General features: G+C 42.5%; 1 protein-coding gene across 4 annotated transcripts in view; it reads left to right on the top strand.

The window, feature by feature from the left end:
- Nucleotides 1-12,945, top strand: part of ATP8A (ATPase phospholipid transporting 8A1) — an 817,844-nt gene that overhangs the window by 313,712 nt on the left and 491,187 nt on the right. The gene's annotated exons all lie outside the window — the stretch shown is intronic.

Raw genomic sequence — 12,945 nt, 5'->3', positions numbered from 1 at the left:
TGTCTGAGTAGTGGGAGTTTGTCATCGCTGAACATCCTCATTTTCTATCGCTCACCCAAAAACGTTGCTCATATCCTCTGTGGTTCACTGGCTTTTGATCGAAGGAATATGGAACTACTCTTATCTTCCTTTGAGAAACCTGATAACGTCTCATTCACCAGGTGCTGCATAAGCACTACGAGTTTAGTGCTTCCCCATGAATTTTATAATGTACTGATAGGGTGTAATAACAAGGGTATTGTGTAGGTGTTGCAACCGTGGTCAATGTATCTGATTAATTAGGTGTAATAAGGTGTTGGTGTAAGTGTTGCAACTGTGGTCATTGTATGTTATTAACCCTTAAACTGTCCAAGCAGATCTACGTTCACATGTGTAGTGCTCCAAAAGTAGATCTACGTTTTTTTTACATATTTTCAAATATAACAAAAAAAGTAATCAAAGTTTTTTACACATTTTCAAATGTAAAAGAAGAAAAGAAGATCTACTTTTTTACATACTTTGAAATGTTGAAAAAACGTAGATCTACGTTTGGACAGTTTAAGGGTTAATGAAGGGTGTAAGTGTTGCACTATGATGGTATACCCAGCTGAGCTGCTTGTTGGGTACACCAGGAAACTGCTTACAGTATTGAAGTCTATATAGTGCTTCGTTACTGTAATGAAACATCTATACAAGATCATGTTGACACTGTGTAGCAAGTGTTTGTGTATGACAGAATTACGGAGACATTGGAAGATGATCAAAACGCAGATGTGATTTACACAGATTTTGCAAAGGCATTTGACAAATGCGATCATGGAGTGATAGCGCACAAAATGAGGGCCATGGGTATTACGGGGAAGGTAGGTAGATGGATTTTCGGGTTCCTGACACACAGAACACAAAAAGTAGTAGTGAACAGGGCAAGATCCAGCATCAGCGAGGTCAAAAGCTCAATGCCCCAAGGCACTGTCCTGGCACCTCTGCGGTTTCTCATCCTCATAGCAGACATAAATCAAAACACCCGTCACAGTTTTGTATCATCATTTGCAGATGACACTAAAATAAACAAAAAAGTCAGTACGGTAGAGGACAGTGAAAAAGTACAGGAAGACATAAGCAGGGTTTTCCAGTGGGCAGTGGAGAACATGACGTTCAGTGGTGATAAGTTCTAGCTGCTTAGGTATGGAAAGAATGAACTCAAAAGGAACACTACAAAACTCAAGAGGGTCATCAAATAGAACGAAAGGAACACGTAAAAGACCTGGGAATAATTATGTCAGCTGACATTTTGAAGACCATAACAAGACAAAGATCAGGACAGCCAGGAAGATGAAGGTGGGTATTGAGAACTTTCAAACAAGGGAAACAATGAGAGTAAGACACATGTGCAACATCTGGGTATCTTTATTGTAGACGTTTCGCCATCCAGTGGCTTTATCAATACAAATTCCACGACTATGGTGCTGTTCGCACCTACTCCTAGGTTGAGGGACTGATTACCTCATCTTCTGTACATAGTTCTACTGTCTTCAAGTTATGTCCTAGAATTTGTATTGATAAAGCCACTGGATGGCGAAACGTCTACAATAAAGATACCCAGATGTTGCACATGTGTCTTACTCTCATCTTGTCGGTATTATATACCATTCGTACACAAGGGAAACAATGCCGATGGTGACACTCTTCAAATCGCTAGTGCTCCCTCACTTAGAATATTGCTTAGTGCTGACGGCCCCGTTCAAAGCCGGAGAAATATCGGAGCTGGAACAAATACAGAGATCGTTTACGGCTCACATTGAGCCAGTAAAGCACCTAAACTACTGGGAACGCCTGCAAGTCTTGAACATGTATTCATTGGAGCGGAGAGAGAGATACATGATAATATATACCTGGAAAGTACTCGACGGCCTGGTCCCAAATCTGCACACTGCCATAACATACTGGAATGAGAGATATGGGAGGAACTGTAAAATAAACCCAGTGAGGAGCAGGGGTGCGGTGGGGACAATAAGGGAACACTGTATCAACATCCAGGGTCCCAGACTATTCAACATCTTACCAGAAGGTATCAGAAACATGGCTGGAACAAGTGTAGAAGCCTACAAGAGGAAACCAGGTGCCAGATCAACCAGGCTGTGATGGATATTTGGGGCAGCGGGCCACCATCAGCAACAGCCTGGTTGACCAGGCAAGCACCGGACGAGCCTGGCCCATGGCCGGGCTCAGTGAGTAGACACACTCTCGGAACTCTTCAGAGGTATATCAAAGGTGATGGAGTACTTGAACAAGATCATGTTTAGACTACATGTAATAATTATGATGGTGGGTGGTAATGAGACGAGTGATTATACTCGGCAGCAGCCGTCTCATTGCTCTCACTGTGACTCCAGAGTGTGAGTAAAGTTGATCTTAGGTTGTAATGTTAACGTTGGCAGTGTGATCTTTAACACTGTGGCTAAATTATCAACTTGAGTATGAACTTGTTCTTTCATTCATACACTAAAAGACGTGTTAGGCAAAAAGACACAAATGCAACTAATGTGACATTTTATTATTTCAAAGTTTCGCTTTCCAGGAGTTGTAGCATTATTATTATTATTATTATTATTATTATTATTATTATTATTATTATTATTAACACCTTGGCAGTTTCCCACGAAGGCAGGATGACCCGAAAAAGAAGAAACACTTTCATCGTCACTATCATAGTCTTGCCAGAGGCGCGCTTACACTACAGTTATAAAACTGCAACATATCAACACCCCCTTCAGAGCGCAGGCACTGTACTTCCCACCTCCAGGACTCAAGTCTGGCTTGCCGGTTTCCTTCAATCTCTTCATAAATGTTACTTTGCTCACACGTCAAGTCATAAAAACCATTTGTCTCCACTCGCTCTTAGCACGCTCACGCACGCCTGCTGGAAGACCAAGCCCTTTGCACACTAAACCTTTACCCCCTCCCTCCAGCCTTTCCTTGGACGACCCCTATCCCGCCTTCCTTCCACTACAATCATTCTATGTTCTTCCAAGTTATTCTATTTCGTGCCATCCTCTCTAAATATCCGACCACCTCAACAACCCCTTCTCAGCCCTCTGGATAATAGTTTTGGTAATCCCGCGCCTCCTCCTAATTTCCAAACTACGGATTTTCTACATTATATTCACACCGCACATTGCCCTCAGACATGATAGCTTCACTTCCTCCAGCCTTATCCTTGTTGCAACATCCACCACCCAAGCTTCACACCCATAGCAGAGCATTGGTATAACTATACTCTCATACATTCCCCTCTTTGCTTCCACAGACGCCTAAACGCACCACTCACCTTTTTTCCCTTTATCATCTGCTGACACATCCACTCCCAAACATCTGAATATGTTCACTTCCTCCATACTCCCTCCCTCCGATCTGCTATGCAGTCTTTCATTACTTAAATTGTTTTTATTCTCATCATCATACTCTTTCCTATGTTCACTTTTAATTTGCTTCTTTTACATACCCTACCAAACTCATCCACCAACCTCTGCAACTTCTCTTCAGAATCTCAGCGTCATCAGCAAAAAGCAAATGTGACAGCTCCCATTTTATGTTAGATTCTTTATCGTTTAACCCCCACACCTCTTGCCAACACCCGAGCATTCACTTCTTTTACAATCCCATCTATAAATATATTGAACAACCATGGTGATATCACACATCCTTGTCTAAGGCCTATTTTTACTGGGAAATAATCTCCCTCTCTCGTACATACTCTAACCTGAGCCTCACTATCCTTGTAAAAACTCTTCACTGCTTTCAGTAACCTACCTCCTATTCCATACATTTGCAACTTCTGTCACACTGACCCCCTATCCACCCTATCCTATGCCTTTTTCAAATCCATAAATGCAACAGAAACTTCTTTACCCATATCTAAATACTGTTTGCCTATATGTTTCACTGTAAACACTTGGTCTACACTCCCAATATCGTTCCTAAAGTCTCCTTGTTCACCTGCGATCCTGCTCTCTGTTTTGCTCTTAATTCTTTCAATAATAACTCTACATACACACTACCAAGTATACTCATCAGACTTATTTCCCTATCATTTTTATACTCTGTTTTGTCCATTTGCGTGTATACAAAGGAACTATACATGTTCTCTGCCAGTCCCTAGTTACCTTACCCTCTTCCATACATTTATTAAAGAAAAACACCAACCACTCCAAAACTATATCCCCGGGTATTTTAACTAATGTTCGTTAACTAAATATCGTTAACCGGGGGTCCACTGTACCCCCGGTTAACGATATTTTTTCACTCCAGAAGTATGTTCAGGTGCCAGTACTGACCGAATTTGTTCCCATAAGGAATATTGTGAAGTAGATTAGTCCATTTCAGACCCCAAACATACACGTACAAACGAACTTACATAAATACACTTACATAATTGGTCGCATTCGGAGGTGATCGTTATGCGGGGGTCCACTGTATTTTTAATAATTTTGGGTATTTTTAATAATGTCGGGTATTTTTAATGGGTATTGTAACTGATGTTGGGTATATTTAATGTCGGGTAATTTTTAACTGGTTTAGGGCATTTCTTACTAATTTACGGAAGTTTGAATTAAGTCAGTGTATGTTTAACTGATTTAAGGAATTTTTATTTGATTTGGGTATTTTTAGTTGATGTAAAGGTATCTTTAATAATGGATTATTTTAGGTGATGCGAGTATTATCTTTATCTTACGAGTATTTGTCGTATTTTAACCTATTACGAAATTGTTTTTTATTGAATGTGGTTATGTGAATGTATTTTGCTCGGTGGGGAAGGTTTGGGAAGGCTGGATAAGGCTGTGGAAGGCTGGATAAGGCTGTAGAATGTTGAAGAATTCTGGATAAGGCTGTGGAAGGTTTGGGAAGGTTGGATAAGGCTGTGGTAGGTTGAAGAATTCTGGATAAGGCTGTGGAAGGTTGGGCAAGGCTGGATAAGGCTGTGGAAGGTTGAAGAATTCTGGATAAGGCTGTGGAAGGTTTGGGAAGGCTGGATAAGGCTGTGGAAGGTTGAAGGCTGGATAAGGCTGTGGAAGATTGAGGAAGGCTGGATAAGGCTGAGGAAGGCTGGATAAGATTGTGGAAGGTTGGGGAAGGCTGGATAAGGCTGTGGAAGGTTGAAGGCTGGATAAGGCTGTGGAAGATTGAGGAAGGCTGGATAAGGCTGAGGAAGGTTGAGGAAGGCTGGATAAGATTGTGGAAGGTTGGGGAAGGCTGGATAAGGCTGTGGAAGGTTGAAGGCTGGATAAGGCTGTGGAAGATTGAGGAAGGCTGGATAAGGCTGAGGAAGGTTAGATAATTCTGGGGTAGGCTGTAGAAGGCTGGATAAGGTTGGAGAAGTCTGGATAACGCTGAGGAATAATGGGGAAGATGAAAATATAACATTGGGAGGGTAACAAGCAGGTGTGTTAATTATCTTGTTTAGATCGCTGTGAGACTTGTGTAGCCAGCTGTGCATATATTACTTTGTTGTTTGTGGGAGAAGACACCCCTCATCATGCACTGACTTGGTGTCCATTCTGTGACACACTGTATCCACCAGTGAAACAACGTTATACAAGACACTGTCACCTGTCATAACAGCGAATGAGTTCTCGCATTCGAAAAGTTGAGAAAAATGTGAAATAGTACTTTAAGGCAATATGTATGGTTACCATAGGGCAAGTGTGAGGGTGTGTGAGAGAGAGAAACAGTACACAAGTGTCATTGTACGTTATGTTATCTCATAGCTGGGCCAGGGAGCGGAAGTTGAACATCCTCAGCATCCTTACTATTGAGGTTGTACTACACTGTAATATCACTAGTGTTACATTACTGTCCCTGTACTGTGAAGGATGTAATACATTATAGCGTCAGGAATGTTACAACGATGCCCCTATAATGTGGAGGATGTATGAAGGATGTAAGATGAGGGGTGTTACAACTCAGCCCCAGTACACTTGACACTGTGGTCAAACCAGAGTCAGTAATCTTAGAGTTGTGAGCTGCCTCAGTGTGTAACTTGAACCTTGAGTTCTCTACTTCCATCAGTAACACAGGTATCTAAATGTTAAGATGCAGCTTCGACAATATTTCTAAATACCCTCTTAATTGCACTTAAAAACTAATATCGGGGAAGAAGTTAGGAAAATATACATTATTATATTAGAATATTAAGAAGTGAACCAGACAATGTCACTACAAATCTTACAAAATGTCTAGAAGTAAATAAACACAGTCCTAAATGAGTTGTGAAAACTTGCCATTATATTAAGTTTTATAGGCTGCACAAATATTATCACTGTAGACAATATTTCATTTCTCCATGGAAGTTGTGTTCATTAAATATCACATACCTGCAAGCCCCTCCCAAGAAGGTCATTACTAGTAATCCCTTCCTTAAATCACTTGCAAAAGCAACTGCTCAAGAAAAAATTTCTTGCTTAATTGTTAGTAATTATTTATCACAAGTTATAGTGATGGATCTAAGCAGGAGTCTGCTGGCAGGACTGCATCTGCTCTTGTTGCCACCTCTCTAGGTAAGAACGATAGCATATATGTTGAGTTGGTAAAAATTAATAACTGCGTCTATGCAACAAACTGAATTGTTTGTCATCCTGATGACGCTAAAGTTAACATATGACATTGAACTTGACTCCTTGATTATTACTGATTCTGTCATCTTTGAGGGCTCTTGATTCACATAATAACTAACAACATGCCTATTGGAGAACCAGATACAGATGTTCCAGAATCAGAGAAAGGGGCATCAATGTCCATTTTCTTATGGACTCCTTCATATATTGAATTACTCTTTCATGAAAAAGTTGATATGTTAAACCAAAGTACCTTGAAGGAAATGTAGAATATAACTTTGGCGTATTTGTGACTAGCATCGGGAATAATATTAGCAGAGATGGAAATGAAGCTGAACGCCATACGAATTAGAAGCCTAAGTAGGTCTGTCATTCACTATGATAAGATGAATGTGGAAAAGCATGTTTATGGAGCATCCTGCAGTGTGAACACACTCACGATATTATAGTTTGTCTTGGTTACATGTACCTCTGGTAGCCTGACAGACACGCACAGTATGATCAAACTAAATGTGGTCAGCCTTATGGTCACTTTCTTGAACACGATGTGCTTCATTGCTCACTTATCGTGATACGTCAAGATATCATTGAACAAATATCCTGAATTTGCTCGCAAAAAAAATAAAATAAAATAAAACAATTGTACATATAAATTTAGATGTACGCCTGTTAAACATTCTGGGGCCTAGTTCCTAGACTCTTGTGTATTCATATAATAATAATAATAATTGTGTATTCGTATAATCTTGCACTACCGTCCACAGAATGGTTGCGAGGTGAACAATAAAATAGTAGCTGCTGCGGCGACAAAACCTAATTCTAAAGAATATTATGAGTTGATCGATGAAGAGGAAGAACATAGAAAGGAGTCTTCGGTGGGAAGAAAGTGTGATGAGGTGAAAGTGGTAGAAATAAATGCGAGAAATTTAGATATATCGCCGATTCAACCTAAGCAATTTATCACCAAAGTCTAATGGTCTTGACCAGAGGTTCACTGAATGCTGAAGGTGGTGTTGCAGGATCAACACTTAATGTAGTGAGAAGTACATATATTGTTGGACATTTTGAAAAGATGAAAGTCGAGGAGTGTGTATGGTGAAGCCAGAATGAACTAGTTACCCTTAAACTCTCCGCTGAGGTATCAAAGAAAACAGGAATCAATGCAGTTGTATGTTCACGTTGGTTTATTCACTCTCAACAAATATTATTAACAATATTTTAAATAACATAAGTAACGTAAAAGTGCTAGAAAATAAGGCAGTGATAGTAGTATACTGATAACCTCTTAACATGGCAAGACTGAGATGACCAGGCCGGTCCAGGAGGAAGCACAGCAACACGTGTACACGAACTGTAGCACAACACTACACGTGTACACAAACTAAAGTCCAACAGTACACATATACACAAACTGTAGTACAACACTACACATGTACAACACGTACACAAACTGAAGGACAATGCACGTATACAAACTACAGTACAACACTAAACATGTGCACAAACTGTAATACAACACTACACATGTACACAAACTAAAGTACAACATTACACGTGTACACAAACTGTAGTACAACACGACACATGTACATAAACTGTAGTACAACACTACACATGTACACAAACTAGTACAACACTACACATGTACACACTGTAGTACAACAGTACGCATGTGCACAAACTATAGTACAACACTACACAAACTATAGTACAACACTACACACGTACACAAACTGAAGTACAACACTAATGTACACAAATTGAAGTACAACACTACATATGTACACAAACTATAGTACAACACTACACATGTACACAAACTGCAGTACACTACACATGTACACACTGCAGTACAACACTACACATAAACTATAGTACAACACTACACATGTACACAAACTGTAGTACAACACTACACGTATAATGAATTCTTCTCATCAACTTCACGTCATCTACAAACAGGGACACCTCGGAGTCTGTTCCTTCCGTCATGTCGTTCACAAATACCAGAAACAGCACTGGTCCTAGAACTGACCCTTGTGGGACCCCGCTGGTCACAGGTGCCCACTCTGACGCCTCGCCACGTACCATAACTCGCAGCTGTCTTCCTGACAAGTATTCCCTGATCCATTGTAGTGCCTTCCCTGTTATCCCTGCTTGGTCCTCCAGTTTTTTGTGTGGAACTGTGTCAAATGCCTTCTTGCAGTCCAAGAATATGCAATCCACCCACCCCTCTCTCTCTTGTCTTACTGCTGTCACCATGTCATAGAACTCCAGTAGGTTTGTGACACAGGATTTCCCGTCCCTGAAATCATGTCGGCTGCTGTTGATGAGATCATTCCTTTCTAGGTGTTCCACCACTCTTCTGATAATCTTCTCCATGACTTAGCATACTATACATGTCAGTGACACTGGTCTGTAGTTTAGTGCTTCATGTCTGTCTCCTTTTTTAAAGACTGGGACTACATTTGCTGTCTTCCATGCCTCAGGCAATCTCCCTGTTTCGATAGATGAATGTTGTTGTTAGGGGTACATATAGCGCCTCTGCTCCCTCTCTCAGGACCCATGGAGAGATGTTATCTGGCCCCATTGCCTTTGAGGTATCTACCTCACTCAGAAGCCTCTTCACTTCTTTCTCGGTTGTGTGTACTGTGTCCAGCAGTTGGTGTGCCCCACCTCTCCGTCTTTCTGGAGCCCCTTCTGTCTCCTCTGTGAACACTTCTTTGAATCTCTTGTTGAGTTCCTCACATACTTCACGGTCATTTCTTGTCTCTCCTCCTTCCTTCCTTAGCCTGATTACCTGGTCCTTGACTGTTGTTTTCCTCCTGATGTGGCTGTATAGCAGCTTCGGGTCAGATTTGGCTTTCGCTGCTATGTCGTTTTCATATTGTCGTTGGGCCTCCCTTCTTATCTGTGCATATTCGTTTCTGGCTCTACAACTGCTCGCCTTATTCTCCTGGGTTTTTTGCCTTCTATATTTCTTCCATTCAGTAGCACACTTGGTTTTTGCCTCCCTGCACCTTTGGTTGAACCATGGGCTCATCTTGGCTTTTTCATTATTCCTGTTACCCTTGGGTACAAACCTCTCCTCAGCCTCCTTGCACATTGTTGCTACATGTTCCATCATGGGAATATGTATTCCATCATTGGAATATATATTCCAATGGGACAGAGAACTGGCTTCCCTGCCAGTTCTCTGTCCCATTGAACCCCGTTCAGGAAGTTCCTCATTCCCGTGTAGTCCCCTTTCTTGTAGTTTGGCTTCATTCGTCCTGGCCTTCCTACTACCCCCTCCACTTGTTGCTCTACTGTGTATTCGAAGCTTAAAACCACATGACTGATGGCCCCAAGGGGTCTTTCATATGTGATGTCCTCAATATCTGCACTACTCAAGGTGAATACTAAGTCCAGTCTTACTGGCTCATCCTCTCCGCTCTCTCTCTTGTAGTGTCCCTTACGTGTTGGTATATGAAGTTTTCCAGTACCACCTCCATCATCTTAGCCCTCCATGTGTCTTGACCCCCATGTGGCTCCAAGTTCTCCCAATCGATCTCCTTGTGGTTAAAGTCACCCATGATCAGGAGCTTTGCCCCTGCATGCATGAGCTCTTCTGGCCACTGCAGCCAGTGTGTCAACCATCGCTCTATTGCTCTTGTCATACTCTTGCCTTGGCCTCCTGCTGTTCTATGGTGGGTTATATATCACTGCAATTACCACCTTGGGACCTCCAGAGTGAAGTGTTCCCGCTATGTAATCACTTGCTTCTCCACTGTCTCCTCTGTCCAGCTCATCAAAATTCCACCGGTTTTTGATCAACAGTGCCACTCCTCCACCCCTCCTGTTACCTCTGTCTTTCCTCAGGATCTGGTATCATACCTGTTAGCCTGGTTTCTGTGAGAGCTATGATGTCCAGTGATGCCTCTTTGACTCTTTCGTGCCATTCCTCCCACTTATTTGTTATTCCATCAGCGTTTGTGTACCATACCTTCAGTTTCCTTTCCAACACTGTGGTTTGGGGGGCCTGTGAGGATGGGAGACCTGGTATCATATTGTTGGATTCTATAGGTGGGTGTTGGGTGGAAGCTGTGAGTGTGGACTGTAGTTTGTGTTATGGTAATGTTCTGAGGATAGTTCTGTGTGTGCTTGCCCTTGCTGCTCTGTTCTGCTCTGATTGACCTCTGCTGGTTCTATCCTTGTCTCCTTCCCTAGCTCCTTTCACTTTTTTGTCCTCTCCCTCAGCTGCTGTCATTCTGTTTGTGTTCTGTCTGTCTAGGAACACCCTCTTGTACTTTTCCGAGTATTTCAACTGTGGTTTCTCTTGGAGGATCCTGTTCCGCACTGTTTCTGTCCTGAGAATCAGCTTGATTGGTTGTTTTCTCCCCTTCAAGCACCCCCCTATTCTCTGAAAATTTACAATCTCGTCCATGTCTTCTTCACCTATTTCTGTAATGATGTTCTCAATCTCCTTTCTGCTTGCCATCTTTCAGTGTGTGTCCTTTCCTCTCTCTCCTGAAACCCATGGATAAACGCTGATTTTGCCCTTTCCTGCTCCCACTGCCTATCCCTCTGTGACTCTGGTTCCTGTCTGTACGTGGTCATTTTCTCCCTTGTTTTTTCCAGTGGCTCTTGGTAGCATTGTTGTGCCTCTGCATTTAACCTATCACCCTCTCCACCTGCACCCAGCTGCTCTTCCCTTTCACTCCTTGGCCCTTCTTGGCAGGTTGATATGACCTTAGCATAATTCATATCTCCTTCCTGTTCGGCCTCTCAGCTTCATATGCTGTGTCTTCTCTGGTGAAGGCCCTCATCTTCTAGGACCTTTATCCTGGTTACTGCAGTTTCAACTTGTGCCTCCCAATTATTCTTCTTCTCCAACCTCTTTTCTAATTTCACAGAAAGTTCTGTCAAATTTTTTTCAGAAAGCCCTCCTAATTTTCTCTCCCACTCTTGATCCATCCTTTTCCATTGCTCCTCCATACACTCCTCCCTACCAGAACCATTCTCATCTGATCACTGGTTCCAGCGAGTCCCCACCATTTTGTGTGTGTATGTACTCATCTAATTGTACTCACCTAATTGTGGTTGCTGGGGTCGAGACTCAGCTCCTGGCCCCGCCTCTTCACTGATCGCTACTAGGTCCTCTCTCTGCTTCCTGAGCTTTGTCATACCTCGTCTTAAAACTATGTATGGTTCCTGCCTCCACTACGTCACTTGCTAGGCTATTCCACTTCCTGATGACTCTATGACTGAAGAAATACTTCCTAACCTCCCTCTTAGTCGTCTGAGTCCAATTGTGACCCCTTGTTTCTGTGTCCCCTCTCTGGAACATCCTATCTCTGTCCACCTTGTCTATTACCCGCAGTATCTTGTATGTCGTTATCATGTCTCCCCTGACCCTTCTGTCCTCCAGTGTCGTCAGTCCGATTTCCCTCAACCTTTCCTCGTGTGTGTGTGTGTGTGTGTGTGTGTGTGTGTTAGTTACCATTTGGTCCTAGGCACATGTCGATTAGACACTAGGCCTGTTGTATGTGCATGCGCGTGTGTGTGTGTGTGTGTGTTAGTTACCATTGTGTGTGTGTGTGTGTGTGTGTGTGCATGTGTGTGTGTGTGTGTGTGTGTGTGCGTGTGTGCGCTCGTGTGTGTTTTTGTGTGTGTGGTGTGTTTGTGTGTGTGTGTTTGTGTTAGTTACCATTTGGTCCTAGGCACATGTCTATTAGACACTGGCCTGTTGTATGTGCATGCGTGTGTGTGTATGTCTGTCTGTAGGAGTCGAGACTCAGCTCCTGGCCCCGCCTCTTCACTGATCGCTACTAGGTCCTCTTTCTGCTTCCTGAGCTTTGTCATACCTCGTCTTAAAACTATGTATGGTTCCTGCCTCCACTACATCACTTGCTAGGCTATTCCACTTCCTGACGACTCTGACTGAAGAAATACTTCCTAACCTCCCTCTTAGTCGTCTGACTCCAATTGTGACCCCTTGTTTCTGTGTCCCCTCTCTGGAACAACCTGTCTCTGTCTACCTTATCTATTCCACGCAGTATTTTGTATGTCTTTATCATGTCTCCCCTGACCCTCCTGTCCTCCAATGTGTGTGTGTGTGTGTGTGTTGTGTATGTATCTTGTGTGTGTTGTGTATGTATCTTGTGTGTGTTGTGTATGTATCTTGTGTGTGTTGTGTATGTATCTTGTGTGTGCATGTGTATATTGTGTGTGTGTGTGTTGTGTATCTTTTGTGTGTGTGTATCTTGTGTGTGTGTGCGCGTGTATCTTGTGTGTGTGTCTTTTCTGTGTGTACTCACCTAATTGTGGTTGCAGAGGTCGAGACTCAGCTCCTGGCCCCGCCTCTTCACTGATC

This window comes from Cherax quadricarinatus, chromosome 38 (genome assembly GCF_038502225.1).
Source record: "Cherax quadricarinatus isolate ZL_2023a chromosome 38, ASM3850222v1, whole genome shotgun sequence".
NCBI classification, from domain to species: Eukaryota; Metazoa; Arthropoda; class Malacostraca; order Decapoda; family Parastacidae; genus Cherax; species Cherax quadricarinatus.
The sequence above is the reverse complement of the archived record's forward strand: the minus strand, read 5'-3'. Positions and strand labels throughout refer to the sequence as shown.